Here is a 16,196-nt window from a genome sequence, read left to right as displayed (position 1 = left end):
ATGAAAATGCACCAAGGTCTAGGCCACATGCATATTCACTTTTCCTTCAGAACTTTATCCCACCCCCCCACCTTTTTGACTCTTTGAAACCTCAAGTCTCTTCTTCTGTGTGCCTCTATCCTTTTAAACTAGCATTTTTTAGAGTATGTTCCTTGGATTCCTCTGAAGGTGATCCCTCTTCACAATAAAGTTTGGGAGCCACTGCCTTGGTTTTTCTGGTCCTCCTGTGTTCATTTCTTTCCCACCAGGTCTGGATTTTACTGATAATCATAGCAATGTCCTTAATCCTTACCCGTTCATCCTTTGCACCCAATCAGTCTTTCACTCCAGGTGCATGCCTCTTCTGGGGTTGGTGTTCTGCTGTCTGTCTTAGGAATACTATATAGAGAAAACTATAACACAAACTCCAGCCAGGCCTTCCACATAACCCAGAAACCTTACTTGTTCTTGGTCAGCTTGTTTTCTTTTTTCCCACAGCAGCTATTTTAAAATGTACCACTTTCTTTAGGAATTCTATCCCGTTCATTCTTCTCATTCTCAGCCAGCAATGTGTTCATGGTCTTTTCCTCTTCAAAGAGAAAATAGAGATCATCATCAGAAAGGCATTCTCTTCTGTCTCCCTTAAAGCTTGCCTGTCTCCCTTAAAACTCCCTCCGAACTTAAAACATGGCAGATCCTATCTCTTCTCATAGTCTCAAAGGAAGAGGCATCACCCTTATCTGAAGGTAAAATCCCTCCCAACCCCTCTCTGGCAGGCCTCATTCCCTCCCTCTTGCATCTTTCATTTCTCTCTTCTACTGGCTCTTTCTCTTCTAAATATAAAAATGTCCACAACCTAACAAACAACTTCCCTCACTTTCACTATTTCAATCCTTCCTGTCACTATTTTCTCCTACTTCAATTCCCTTTGATTCCTTCATTCACCATAATTTGGCTTCTTCCTCCCATGCAATTATTTTTAGTTTTACTTGAAAATTACAGAACAATCTCAATAAGTGAAAGTCACCCATAATTTTAATACTTAAAAAACATAAAACAAGAAATGATTGTTTCCCTCTCCATTCATCTAATACCCTAGAAATGGATGGATTACATTAAAATATTAATGCTTTGTCCCACTATTTTACTGTGTTTTCACATTGATTATAGTTTCATTTGCTGTACAGAAATTCCTGTTCTGTATGTGGTTAATACTCTGTTTCTCCCATTTATGACATCTGAGTTTCTTGTCTAGAAATATCTACATCTCAAGGTTATGAAAATGTTTTATTATTTAAAATATATTTATATATTTGTCCTCATGTACTTCCTTATACCTGACATTTACTTTAGCATTTAACGTTATTTTCTTCTGTGTGGCCAGCCACTAGTCCCAACTCCAATTTTTAAAAGAATACATTTTTCCCACTGAATTAAAGTACTGTTTTATTAAATGCTAAATTTCTGAATATACTTCAATGTTCTTTAGGTTGTTCCACTGATCTAGAGGCATACCTTAAAGATGTTTTAGGCTTGGTTCCAGATTACCACAATAAAGCAGATCTCACAATAAAATGAGTCACATTAAATTTTTGGTTTCCCAGTACATGTAAAAGTTATGTTTATACCATACTGTAGTCTATTAAGTATGCAACAGCAATATGTCTAAAAAATGTATATACCTTAATTAAAAAATTCTTTACTGCTAAAAGTTGCTAACCATATCTGAGCCTTCAGTAAGTCATAATCTTTTTCCTGATTGTTTTACCTTGATATTGATGGTGGCTGACTGATCAGAGTGTGGTTGATCACTTAGGGTGGGGTGGCTTGGCAATTTCTTAAAATAAGACAGCAATAAAGTTTGCCCCACCCATGGGGCAAACTTGAATGCTAGGAGGCCACTGTAAGGTTATTAATAAGCCTAACTTCAATATTGTTATGTCTCACAGAATAGGGAGGCCTGAGGAGAGGTAGAGAGCCAGGGCAAGTGGCAGTTGGTAGAACAGAACACATACAGTATTCTCTGACTATGTTTGCCTTCTGATATGGGTGTGGTTGGTGGTGCCCTAAAATAATTACAATAGTAACATTAAAGATCACTGATCAAAGGTCACCATAATAGATATAGTAATAATGAAAAAGTTCTCAATATTGAGAGAGTTACCAAAATGTGACACAGAGACATGAAGTGAGCAAATGCTGTTGGAAAAATGGTGCCACTAAACAAAATGATGCTTAGACCTGTTCCACTCAGGATTGCCACAGACACTCAATTTGTAAAAAATGGAATATCTGCAAAGAGGAACAAAGTGAAGTGTGATGAACTAGGTATGCCTGTACCTTCCTATACCGTTGTGTACCACAATTATCTGTTTATACAGCTTTACAGTAGATTTAATATCTGGCAAGCTAATCCCTTCATCACTATTCTTGTTAAAAATTTTAGGAAATTGTATATTTATTTTTCCTGGTGAATTTAAGAGTTATTTTATCTAGTTCCAACAGGTATTTCAGCATCATACCAAAAATATAATCGTATTTTGGGATTCTAAGTGATATTACATTAAATTTATGCATCAGCTTGGGTATGATAGACTTCTTGATGCTATTAATTCTTTCCATCTTCACATCCCAGAACTGTAATATTTTTCTTCATTTATTATATATTTTAAATAGGCCCTATCTTTATTGTTAAATGTATTTCTAGGTTTTGTCATTGTTTTAAATATGTTGTAATACACCCCCTTGCCATATTCTTTTTGAAATGATCAGTGCTAATACAGAAATAATTTTAAATATTTTATGTATTTATTTTATATCTAGCTAACTTACTAAATTCTTTAAGTAGGGTCAATAGCTTTTCAGCCGAGTAATTTGTATTTTCCAGGCATGTGAAAAAACTTCTGCAAATTATTTTTGTCCTCCTGGATCTCGTGTCATTTCAGTGGTAGAGCTTTAGTATACATGCTTTTAATTTTTACAGATGTTGGATTGCTTAGGCATGCTACTTATCCTTGAGTCAATTTGGGGAATTTATATTTTGACAGAACATCATCTGCTTCCTTCAGATTTTAAGGTTTATTGGTAGAAGAAAAGTGGCAGATATTGTTTATCAGTGATTTGTGATCATAAGACATTTTATCAGTAGAAAATGTTACCATATAGAAATGAGAATAATTTTAAAACTGTAAATTGGATCATTTTGCTCACCTGCTAACTCTTCACTGATATCTTAAATTACACATAAAATACAAACTCTGAGCCATGGCCTACATAAGCTATGTAAATGCTTACTAATATATTTAGTATACTAATATATTCAGTATATTGACTAAAATATTTAGTAAGTTATGCAAATACCTACTAATCTCTAATTTCCATGTGTATAAGGTGCTGTATTCCAGCCCCTGGTGACAGGTCCAATTTCCCTGGTTTTCCCAGGCTTTCCTGTATCAACGGTATGCAGAAATGGGCCATGGGGCTCTTTCAGGAAATCGAAGAGAAGATGCAAGTGACAGGGCCATGCTTCACTGGTGGTGGTGATTTCCAGAAATCCACTGAGAGTTCAGTATTCCCACACATAAGCACATTTGTAAAGTCAGACATTGTAAAATTGCATTGTTTTCTTATATCAGTATTTAACTTTTCATTTTGTTTCCCGATGAGACTGTGAGTCTCTCCAATGTAGAGATTGTGTTACACTGTTTTGCTTTCTTCACAGTGCTCAGCATCAAGTCACAGAAGAAAGAACGCTGTATTGGAAACCAGACAGCTCACGTTGAAAGGCAGCTTCATTATCAGCTAAGTGACTTTGGGCAAATTGGACTCCTTGAGCCTCAGCTTCTTGTCTTTAAATGGAAGGTAATACTTATTCTATTAAGTTTTCATAAGGAACAAATGAGATAATATTTATAAAATATTTTGGCAAAGAATAAAATATATAAATGTAAGCTGCCATTATTATGTCCTTCATGAATAATTACTGCTTATTATTGGCATGATTTAAACATTGCCTACACAATGAAAGCATGGTGTAGAATGTAGTGCAAATTACAGTTTTTAGCCATGGGGCTCAAATTTTACTTTAAAGGTAGTGATCTCAGGGTTAGCTACAAAATGCTGTTATTCTGCACCTTAGTCAGTAGGGGAAATCCCTGTACTTCTGCAGGGAGGAAAGAGGAGAAAATTTCTTTCCTTCTTGGGACATGGTTACGTTCTGGGTTCCTAAGCCTTCATCAGCTCCCCAGCAGGGAGGCTGGGTTACATCCTGGTGCTGTTCACCTCTGAGTTATTTCTGAACACAGTCATCACAGCGGCCAGCTCAACATTTCAGATTGTTACAACCGTGCAAGGTTTGCTGCAGTCACGAGGCCTCTACCTAAAGAGGGGTCCAACAACAATATTTGGTCCTGATGTAATGAGGAAAAATTCCATCCTTTTCCAAGTTAAGCTTGAGAGTAGGAGTGAGGTGCCTATGAAGAGATAAGGAGAAATATAAAGAAAAAACAAACTGGGACAAAAATGGTTAGAAACTAATAATTTTATGGCACTTATTATGTGCCAGGCACAATTCTAAGTGCTTTGTAAATATTGATTTATCTAATCCTCAACAATCCTATGAGGTGGTTATTTTTATTTTTGTTTTACAGTTGAGGAAATGGAGGCACACAGAGGTAAGTATGCAGTCACTGGGATAATGAGGATGCAAATCCAGATGGGGTGTGTTTGCGTCCATACTTGTAACCCCTACTCAGTGAAAAACATTGAAAATCAAGACAGTTTGAAGATGGGAAAGCAGTCAGATTCTGGCTTCCCACAAATTCCATAGCTACAGATTAATTTTTATGTACTAATAATCCTTTTATTTCAAAGCAATGCAAAAAATTAAATTAATTGACCAGATTGACTAACTGTATGGAAAATATATTTTTTTCTCAGAGACTATGAGGAAAAAAGAAACCACTTGCTCATATTTGATCCTCAGCAGAGTCGGAGGAATGTGAGGCCCTCTGGAAAATAGGTGAAATTATTTGTGAATTTTCATGGTTAGATTTGGGCTCTATGGAAATTTAGGAGAATAACGAAAGAATACATAGTACCGGGTTCTGTGATTGATTGGTGGTGGGTGCTGTGGCCCATCAGTTCTCTGATCCTTTGTGTAGGTGAACAGTCACAGAGAAGTTACTATCAAATGGAAAATAGTGTGAGTAGCATCTTCCAGAATGTCTGATGGTCTCAGCTGATTCAGCTGGGGGTTCCCAGCAGTATGGTAACCCTGCAAGAGCAGCCTGGTGTGAGAGTCTGGAACGGAGCGGGCAGAGGTTGTGGGTTTTTTCCAGTCATATTTATTTCTCCTGGATGGCACTGTGGACTTGATCAGGGGTACTAAATCTAAATCTGACACTTTGCTGCCAACATTATCTGTGCTCAGTGCTGGATTCATGAGGTGGCGGAGCAGGTGACTGACTATTTGTCATAGATTGGATAGTACAGGGTCATTCTTTGCCTCACCATGCCCCTCCTGGACAATGTGGTGGGACAGGAAGAGCGCCTTTGGCTGTAGAGGGAGATAGGCTTGTGTTGTGACCTTGGATCAGGTTTTTAACCTCATTGCTCTAGTAAGAACTCTGATTGCCAATAAGCTACACCTAATTAACAAAAGAAAAAAGAAAAAAAATGGTACTGGAGAGATCAGAGTCAAACTGAGTCTGGCTCCAGAATTGCATTTCTTTATAGAATTGATCACTCTGGTGCTTCATCTTCATCCAGCTTTTTCACAAAGGGGGGGTTATCAGCAGATCTGTGGGGACTGGGGAGGAGGTGGTGGGCCAGCCTGATAAACCATAGAAGGTGGAGGAAATCTATGGGAAAGACATTTCCTTTCATTAAGGTCAGTTGTGCACTGAGTGACAATCATGGATGAGAACAGAGATCAAAATCTTTGATCCATTTTTAATCCATTTTGAGTTAAATTTTGTGTAAGTAGTGAGGCTAGGTCAAGGGTTTTTTTGTTTTGTTTTGTTTTTGCCTATGGATGTCCAATATTTGCTGAAATGGCTATTCTTTCTCCATCGATTGGTTTTGCATCTTTGTCAAAAATTAGTTGAAAACATTAAATTTATTTCTGGATTCTCTATTTTATTTCACTGATCTGTATGCTTACCCCTCTGCCTGTATCATGTAATCTTGATTATTGTAGGTATATACTAAGTCTTAACATTGAAAGACTAATTCCTCCCACTTTATCCTTTTTTATTCTCAAAATTGTTTTGACTAGTATAGTTCTTTTGCTTTCCAATATAAATTTTAGAGTAAGCTTGCCTATGTCTACAAAATACCTTGCTAGGGTTTGATAGGAGTTGTGTTATTTTGATAGGAATTTTGTCAGTTTGGGGGGAATCAATGTCTTTATTATGTAGAGTCTCCAAGTTTATGAACTAATTATCCTATTCTTCTTTGATTTCTTTCATTATATTTTGTAATTAAAGCAAATAGAGACTGTGCAAATTCTGTTACATTTATACCTAAGTATTTCATTTCTTTGGAGCAATTTTCAATGGCATTATGTTTTACAGTTTGATTTTAATATTTCCTTGTTTTATAAAGCATGACAATTGATTTTGTCTGTTGATCTTATAACCTGGTTAAACTTATTACATATAGGAGGTTTAAAATAATTTTTTTACTGCAGTAAAAAGCATATGAGATCTAGCCTCTTAACAAAATTTTAAATATATATACAACACAGTATTACTTACTATAACATAGTTCTATTTTTAACTTTTGAACAACACCATACTATTTTCCATGGGAACTATACCATTTTACACTTCTACCAACAGTGCACAAGGGTTTCAATTATTGCATACCCTGGCCAGGAGGTATTTGTTTGTTTTGGGTTTTTGTGTATGTATGTTTTTTAGATATTTTGGGATTTTTTTACATAGAAAATAATGTCCTCTGCAAATAATGTAATGTTCAATTACATTTTATAAAATTTTTAAACACACTGAAAATTTGAAAGGCTGTCACAATGAATACCCAGAGCAATACCCCAAATTGGTAATAGATGTTGAATGTGTGTAAATACACACACACACATTGGTTGGATATCACCTACAAATATTCATCATATATATTAATTACAGATATATTCTAATATGTAACTTTAATTCTATTCTCACACTTCAGGAAATTACAATTCTCTAATAGCTAACATCTAATCCACACTGCAATTTCCTCAGATTTCCCCCACGATATTTTTTATTGTTGTTTCTTTTAAAGTAGTTTCCATTGCACTTCTGGTCAAGAAGAAGGTGTAGGTAGATGCTGCATCTCCTCATGCAACCACAGAGAGAATTGTAACTAAACATCAAAACAAATAACACCCAAAACAGTCAGAAAATTGAATTGTATGGATGTCTAACTACCAAGGATTTAAAGAAGCACACTTATCCAGACAGGTAGGATGGGCAGAGATGTAGAGATGGGTGGAGAAGTGAGGATATGCAGTATAGTGTGGAGTGGTGGTGGCAGTGGCAGAAAGGGTGGTCCCACATTCATGTGTAATAGATAAAAATCAGGAGGGACACCTTGGGAGTGAGCATTCCCAGCCCCAGGACAGACTGCATAAACCAGAATGACAGTGCTGGGAAGATAAATCCCCATAGATTCTGGCTGTAAAAACCAGTGGGGGTTGGATTGGCAGAAAAAACTGCCAGATTTCTAGGAGACTCCACTTAAAGGGCCTGCATGGTCTTAGAATGTACACAAACCCACCCACTCTGGGATTTGGCACTAGGGCAAAGCTGGAAGGGCACCAGTTGCATAGGGGAGTGGATGAAGTGACTAGAAACAGGGCTAGTGCTAGGCAAACCTCCAAAAGCCAGGCAATATCACTGTCCCTTCTCTGAGCCCTCCCTCCACACAGAGCCACAAAGCAGTGAAGTGGGTTGCCCTACCCTGCTGATTACCTAAGGCATTGCCCCACACAATTTACAGGTGCCTTTTCTACAATAGGCCATGCTACTAAGACAGGGAGTCAAAGTAGCTCTACCTAGTACACACAAAGAAATACAGGGAGGCCAAATTGAGGAGACAAAAAAAAAATATGGCCCAGCCCCAGCTGGTGTGGCTTAGTAGACTAAGTGCAGGCTGTAAACCAAAGGGACACTGGTTCGATGCCCAGTCAGTGCACATACCTGGGTTGTGAGCCAGATTCCCAATAGGGAGCACTGGAGAGGCAATCATACATTGATGTTTCTCTCCCTCTCTTTCTCCTTTCCTTCCCCTCTCTCTAAAAATAAATAAATAAAATATTAAAAAACATATGGCCCAAATGAAAGAACAGAACAAAACCCCAGATAAAGAACTAAACAAACTGGAGATAACCAATCTATCAGATGCATAGTTCAAAACACTGGTGATCAGGATGCTCGAAGAACTAATTGACTATGGCAATAACATAAAGGAAGCAAGAAAAATCTACATGGAACCAACAGTGAAGGGGAGGAAAATGGGGTTCAAATCAACAGTTTGGAACATAAGGAAGAAATAGGCATTTGACTAGAACATCAAGAAGAAATAAAAATTCAAAAAAAAAACAAGGATAGTATAAGAAACCTCTGGGACATCTCCAAACAAACCAACATCTGAATCATAGGGATACCAGAAGGAGGAGAGGAAGAGCAAGAAATTGAAAACTTACTTGAAAAAATAATGGAAGAAAGCTCCCCTTATTTGGTGAAGGTAATAGACATACAAGTCCAGAAAGCACAGAGAGTCTTAAACAAGTTGGACCCAAAGAGGATCACATCAAGACACATCATAATTAAAATGGCAAAAGTTAAAGATAAAGAGAATATTAAAAGCAGCAAGAGAAAAACAGAGAGTTACCTACAAAGGAGTTCCCATAAGACTACCAGCTGATTTCTTAAAAGAAACTTTGCAGGCAAGAAGGGACTTGCAAGAAGTATCAAAGTGATGAAAAGCAAGGACGTACAACCTAGATTACTCTACCCAGCAAAGCTATGATTTAGAATGGAAGGGCAGATATGGTGCTTCCCAGACAAGGTAAAGCTAAAGGAGTTCATCATCACCAAGCCATAACTACATAAAATGTTAATGGCACTTATTTAAGAAAAAGAAGATTAAAACTATGAACATTAAAAAGGCAACAAAATCACAACTATCAGCAACTGAATCTAAAAAAACAAACTGAACAGTAAGAACAGGAACAGAATCACAGAAATGGAGATCATGTGGAGGGATATCAGCTGGGAAGGGGAAGGGAGAGAATAGGGGTAAAGAAGTACAGGGGCTAAGAAGCATATTGGTAGGTACAAACTGGATGGGAGATGCAAAGTACACTATAGGAAATGGAGAAGCGTGATATGCACGACTCATGGACATGACCTAAAGGGGGGAATTGCTGGAGGGAATGAGGGTACCGGGTGGAGTGGGGCAAAGGGGGAAAATTGGGAAAACTGTAATAGCATAATTAATAAAAAGTATTAAAAATAAAGGAGATTCCCATGAAGTTTCATGAATTGCATTTGGTTATTATGTCTTTTTAGTCATTTACCTTAGTATAGCCTCATTAACTTTTTTCTTTGTAATTGACTTTTTGAAGACAAATTGTGTTATAAGACATTCTGGATTTGCCCTATTATTTGCTCATGGTTATTTGTGTTTATTTTTAGCCTTGTTCCTTCATTTTCTTTATCTCCTATAAACTGAAAATTGCTCTAAAGATTGATTAACTTCAGGTTAAACATGTTTGGCAAGAGTACATCATGAATGATGCTTTGTGCTGTATATCATAACATCAGATTGTCCCATTGTTATTGAGGTTTAGCTTGATTTCTTGGTTAAGGTGCCATCGTAAAGTGCATCTCTCTTCAATTAGCAAGTAGCTTGTATGAATGATGCATATATATTTTGAAATGCTTTGATAGAAGTCAATTTTTCCCCGAGATAAGTGCTCTATTTCTCTAATAGGATCACATCTCTTTTAGAAACCTGTGAGGATGAATATCTACCTTGGTATGGAAATACATGCAGCTTGCAAAAAGATCACTGAATTTTAAAGAATAGAAAATGTGTCTCTGGCTTACTAGGGGAGAATATTTAATAAATATTTTGCATGAGGCTGGCTCTATAATTCAGTTTAAATATATTAATTAAGGAATACTTTGAGAGAAGAGAGCGAGAAAAGTCTGAACCTCAAGATGTGATCCCTAGAGCAGAAATCTCCCCTAGTTTTGCTCTGTGGTGTCAGCAGAGAGTCATCTAAATAAGCTGTAGCAAAGACCTAATAAGAGACATGTTTTTGGAGGCTATTCATTGAAGGGGCATGATTTTATACAAGGTTTTTCTACAAAGAGGGTTTGAAGAGCTTATGTTGGTTTGAAGAGGAAGAAAGCACTCCTTTTGTCCATTTCAAGTATCAGGGTGCCCTGTCTCTACAGATTTGTTTGAGACTGTCCTCAGCATTGTGACAGTTTTTGAGAGCAGGCTGGTGTGATGCTCTGGAGTGAAGCGGGGGTGCACGTCCTGGGACTCTCAATTCTTATCCACCTCTCCAGGGTGCTGCTGGTCAGTTGAGCCACAGATGACAGGCCATCCTGGTGTTTATGTCAACACCACATCCAAGGACACTTTTAAGGGTATGCAGAGTAGATGAATTAAGTAGCACAGGCTAGTTCCTTGGTTCAACATATCTCCCTCCTAGCAATGTGGTGTGATGGAAAAAGCATACCCTTGGCTTCAGAAGAGATAGATCTGCTCTTACTACTTACTAATAATATGATTTTGGGAAAATTATTGTTATCATCATCATCATTATAATTGTTTTTTGCTTATTTTGGGTCAGTTATTATTTCTTCACACCACACACAGGAAATAGTTACTATGAATATCTCCATTTTTACAGATGAGTTTACTGAGTGACTGAGAAGTATGCATGTGTATTTTATGGACCGAGTGTGGGACATACCAGAAGAAGTTGGCCTAAGGACCCTACCTAGAGGGGCCTCCTGCCACAGGCAGGGAGATGTCACAGGAAGGGGGTGGAGGTACCCAGTTGGATGAGGAGGGCGTGAGGAGACTGTTACCAACCTGCCAAAGGAGTGACACTGATCTCTTCAGTCTAATAGTGGTTCTGAAGGAGGACAGTGACCACCAAGGAAACAGCAAAAATGCCCTATGAAGAAAAGACACAGTCGTAAACACACTCTAGATGCAGAGAGCACCAATATCGTCAGGCAATGCTGGTACTTGTCAGGTACTGTCTTTTCTGCTCCTTCCCCAAACAGCATAGCTTTAACCTTACTTTCCGCCTAGCTTCACTTTGGAGGGGGCAGAAACCACTAGTGGGCTGGCAGGGAGGACAAGGAGCAAAGGAAAGCACTTAGAGTAGAGAAGAAGGTGACTGTTCCTCTTTCCCATTGCAGGCTTCCTGCCTGAAGCAGCACACTGTGGGAATGAGAGAAGCATTAACTCTAAATGAAGACTAGGTTTTGATTTTGACTGTTATGCGGGACTGGATATTTAAGTGATTGAAATGAGTTGGTTTTATGGATGAAAGTGAAAATAAAACTCTTTTTGTATTCTTGTTATCTCAGAGGGACTAGAACAGTAAACAGGCCTGCTCTAAATTCATCCAAGGAACAGAAGAGAGGATAATCTGCCTCCCAGAAAGTGTTTGAATGGGCAGTGGGAGAAGGTGGTAAAGCTCTTCCCTTTCTTGCACTCTTTGGTGTCCCTCTCTTCAGTATGATGTGAATTCAAACCAGCAGCATATCTGAGGGATCTTTCTTCAACCTAAGTATTACTCAGAATACCAAAGATTCAAAACAAATAAAAGCAGGTCTTTTTCTCTTTCCCTATATAAACCTACTCCCACCCAATTCAACTAAAGCACCTCTTCCTGTACATGTTTTATATCTTTAGCATTGAAAAGCAAAATTATTGATGCTGACAAGTATACCACCAGAAATGAACACAAGTCCCCTGCACCCTTAGAAAACTCAGTTGTCTGCGATGTTATAGTGTCTTTAGATGTGTCTCTAGGGAACTTGGGACCAAGATATGTACCAAGTTTCTTTGTTTTCAACTTCAGCCACCTTCTTTTAGTGGTAGTTGGATTACTGGATGTTTGAACACTCTTGAGTCCTCCCACCCCCACTCCACCTTTATCCTTGGGTACACCCAACTGTAAGAAAGTTCTTACTTAATTGAGTTAAATAAGTAATAGCCCTCCCCTCACCTTCTAGCAAAAGAACCTGTTTTTTTTTAATTACTTTATTGTTGTTCGGTTACAGTTGTCTGCATTTTCAACCCACCGCTCCCCCAACCCCATCCAAACCCACCTCCCTCCCTTGCTTCCACCCTCCCCCTTGGTTTTGTCCATGTGTCCTTTATAGCAGTTCCTGAAAACCCTTCTCCCCACTGAGTTTTTTAAGTATAGAAGACTTTTGCTTTTCCTTTTCTTCTAGTTGTTCCTCTTGTGGTTTGAGAGGGTTTTCATGCTTCTGGCTATTTGTTTTGCAGTTCTGAGAGTGGTCAGGGTGTCAACTATCAGAGACAGCAATTTTCTCAGAGAGGGGAAAAAAGCATGTTCACAGAGTTAGAAAAATACCCTCAAACAAATTCTGAGGAAACAAGGGTCCCTAGATTTTACTGAGCTCTCCCATTCCACCCTATATAAGAGGATATAATATAAAGTGAAAGGGGACACAGCACACTGTAAAATACATCATAATAGAAATCCAAGCATTAAAGAGACATTTTAGGTAAATAAGTTCCCCATTTAGTTTAGTTTTGGAAGCTTCTGTCTCTACAGGTCTTTGTATTTTTTGCTCTGGCTAGAAGGCCTTTAGATTTGTGTTTAGGATTCTGCATTGGGTTTGTTCCCAGCACATCATTTTTCTGAAAGTCCCAAGTATGGCATTACTTCACCCTATAGTCCCCACAAGGTCTGGGCAATGTTCTTGGAAACATTAGGATGATCTCACTAAGTTGGAAAAAGGGTTGCATAATAAAACAATGGTACTTCTCTCTCTCAGGCCACTGCACACTGCTAGCACGTATTGCTTCTTGACCTTTTGGCTAAGATCCCATGGAGAACAACTAAAATATTAGCTTCCTGTCAGTTTTCTCACCCTTGAGTCTATAATTTCTGACAGCTGTAAGAGCTCTTGTGCTTTTGGGGGCCCAGATGAGCCCCTCTGTGATAGTGGGGTTTGTCCAAAAAGGCTGGATCATAGACCATCCAGTCCAATAATCCATGCTATACTCGAGTCCTCACTGTGATGTTGGCTGATTTTCTCCTGGCTGGGGTTGTCCTGCCTGGGCTTGAATACTACCAGTGAAGGGTAGGGAACTCGGAGGCAGCTGATTCCATCTTTTCCTTATTATTTGGCTGACTATAAAATGTTCTTTCTCCTTCTTTCTCCTGCTGATCTGAAATTTGCCTACCTAAAACAAGCTCACTAATTTCACTTCTTCCCCCACAGGTCCACACACAGTAAGTTGAATCCCTTTTTAACTATTTGAACAAAGCTACTGTTTGTTCCCTAAGTTTTATCTTTAGGGTAAATAACCTAGTCTCTTGACCACATTCTCTTGGAATTTCGATTCAGGCTCTTTTTACCAAGCATATCCCAAACATGCCTGACTGTGTACACCCAGAGTTGAACTCAGTACTGAGTTACCACTTTCTCATTCTCCATGTTAATTATTTATGAAACCACCAAAAAGAGCCATTAAATTTTGGGGGGAACTATATCACATTTTGACATATAGTGAGTTTATTATTAATTAAAATTTCTGTTTCTGACATAGTGCTACTAAACTTGAATAGTTAATTTTTCAACCCATGTATAGGTTTTTGTACTTATTCATTCTAAATTTTATTTGCATATTTGCTCCATTGTTCTAACCTCTAATGCTTTTTCTGAATCTTGACTCTTTTATCAACAATATTTGCTGTCCTTCCTGAATTATTATAATCTATAAATCTGTTGGATATACCTTCCATATTTGCATCTTACTCATTGGTGTTAGAAGGGAAGGACAGAGGGAAAGTAAAAATAGAAATTACAGTCCAATAATGAAGTAACCTTATAATTTACTCCACTAATAATGAGTTGTAGGTCCAGTAGAACAAGCCCTTGTGCAGTGTACTTGGTGTGGTGGGAGAGATCAGTAATGTTTCAGTAATTTATGCTCCTTATGACATAGCTTATTAATTTAAAAATAAGAAGTTAATGGCAGCCTTTAAAGCAAAAGAAAAAATACCCAATGAGTGCATGAAATAAAAAAAAAAGATAGCCTGCAATTTCATTTTAACCTCTGGTCACTCAGAAAAACCTCAATCGTTATTTTATTTTAAAAACAAAACTCCTACAATGATGGTAACATTTTTCATCAACAGCAGTTCACCTAGTAAGTATTAAGACTTCTGGTCTGAGTGGAAAAATAAAAGAAAAAAAAAACCAAAACAAACAAAAAAACTCCCCAAATCTCAAACCAAACAAAAACCTTAGTGCAGAATACAATAAACTTTTCTCTCTTTTTTTTAAAGGTTTTACTTATTTATATTTATTTTTAGAGAGGGAACGGAGGGAGATAGAGAGAGAGAGAGAGAGAAACATCAATGTGCGGTTGCTGGGGGTTATGGCCTGCAACCCAGGAATGTACCCTGGCTGGGAATCGAACCTGGGACACTTTGGTTCCCAGCCCGCACTCAATCCACTGAGCTACACCAGCCAGGGCTTAAACTTTTCAAAATTGATTTTCTAGATCATCTGGTTCAGTTAATTGGTAGCTAAAGATGTGGTTTCCTTTAAACAACCCCATATGTAGGCTTTCAACCCCTCCCCTTAAAACTAATTTTCATAATTCTTAACAGTGACAGAAACATGTATGTGAGAGATAGAAAGGAACTCAATTTCAGTTGGTACATTCTGACCGAATAAAGAGAAGGAGTGGGCTTCAGGAGATACAGTTGAAGGATGAGTTGAGTTTTCCAATTAGGAATGGATGTAGCATGACTCTCCATGTTGAAGATATCCAGGTAAGTTCAAGAGAAAATAACCGAAGCTGAATTCCATAAGGAAGTAATAATTCCTTTTCTGATTAATGACTGTCTGTAGGCAACACTGCCAGGACAGACAAATTGCTGCACTGCATTCCAGCTTCTAAAAACCTCCTTTCATCAGTTGGATAGTTAAACCTACTTTAGCTTAGTCTAATTAATGAGATGCATGCCTGTATGAATGATCAGTAATGAGATCACTGTCCTTTATTTTCCTTCTGTTTATGCCGTGTCATAGCTACATTTTTGGCGATGTTTTATGATGTTATGTCCTGGACAACTGCAATCAAGTTCCTAGTGAAACTGTTGTGGGTTGTTTATAACATAATTTTGGAGTCTCGTTTGTTTGAACTTCTGATCTTCCTCTGCTACATGTACACACACATGCACACCATCTATCTCTCTCACATAATCACAAATAGCTTTTTCTAGCACAAATATTGTAATTATAATTTATTTGTAGCTAAACATTGTATTTGTGAAGGAAATGAGCATTTATCCCTGAAGATATTTTACTTTTAAGGCTTGGGTCATCAGTGTAACAAATAGATGGGCCAAAGTCACCCCTACCCCTAAACATACTCTCTGATTCAACCATAGTGAACTCCTTGCACATCTCCAAATGTGTTATAATATAACCTCTTCCAAAGCTTGCATATGCTCTTCTCTTTGACTGGAATATCCCCTTTCTCTGACTCAATAATTCTTACCCATCAAAATGAGGCTGAGTGTGTTCCAGGAAGTTCTCCCCCACCTGATTTCTAGTGCTTACTAAAATGCCCTTGTGCTTATATTTTACATATCAGGTATCCCACTGTACAGGAATGTTAATTTCTTTCTATGTCTTTTGTTTTTACATTGTATACCTATAGATTATGTCATATATTGTACAATAGGTGCTACCACAATTTGAGACATTATAATGCTCAACAAATGTAATAAAGATTTTTTTAAAGTAGGAAGCCTTTCTTATTGTCCAGAGTAGAATAGGTGCTTGCACTATACATTCTCACAGGGCACTGAACTTCTTTGCAAAACTTGTCATATTTATAACTAGGTAATTACTTGTAGAATTGTTTCATGTCTTCTCCTCCCCTTAAGTATAACTCCTTAAAAA

General features: G+C 37.8%; 1 non-coding gene across 1 annotated transcript; it reads left to right on the top strand.

Moving 5' to 3' along the window:
* The first annotated feature begins 14,385 nt into the window (after nt 1-14,385).
* On the top strand, nt 14,386-14,456 carry LOC123826468. Its single transcript, XR_006787048.1, has one exon. It is a non-coding gene; the product is annotated as a small nucleolar RNA SNORD56 (small nucleolar RNA).
* Nucleotides 14,457-16,196: the final 1,740 nt, after the last annotated feature.

This window comes from Phyllostomus hastatus, unplaced genomic scaffold, assembly GCF_019186645.2.
Source record: "Phyllostomus hastatus isolate PE091 unplaced genomic scaffold, TTU_PhHast_1.1 phas_contig_80, whole genome shotgun sequence".
Lineage (NCBI taxonomy): Eukaryota > Metazoa > Chordata > Mammalia > Chiroptera > Phyllostomidae > Phyllostomus > Phyllostomus hastatus.
This window is presented reverse-complemented; position numbering and strand designations above follow the sequence as displayed.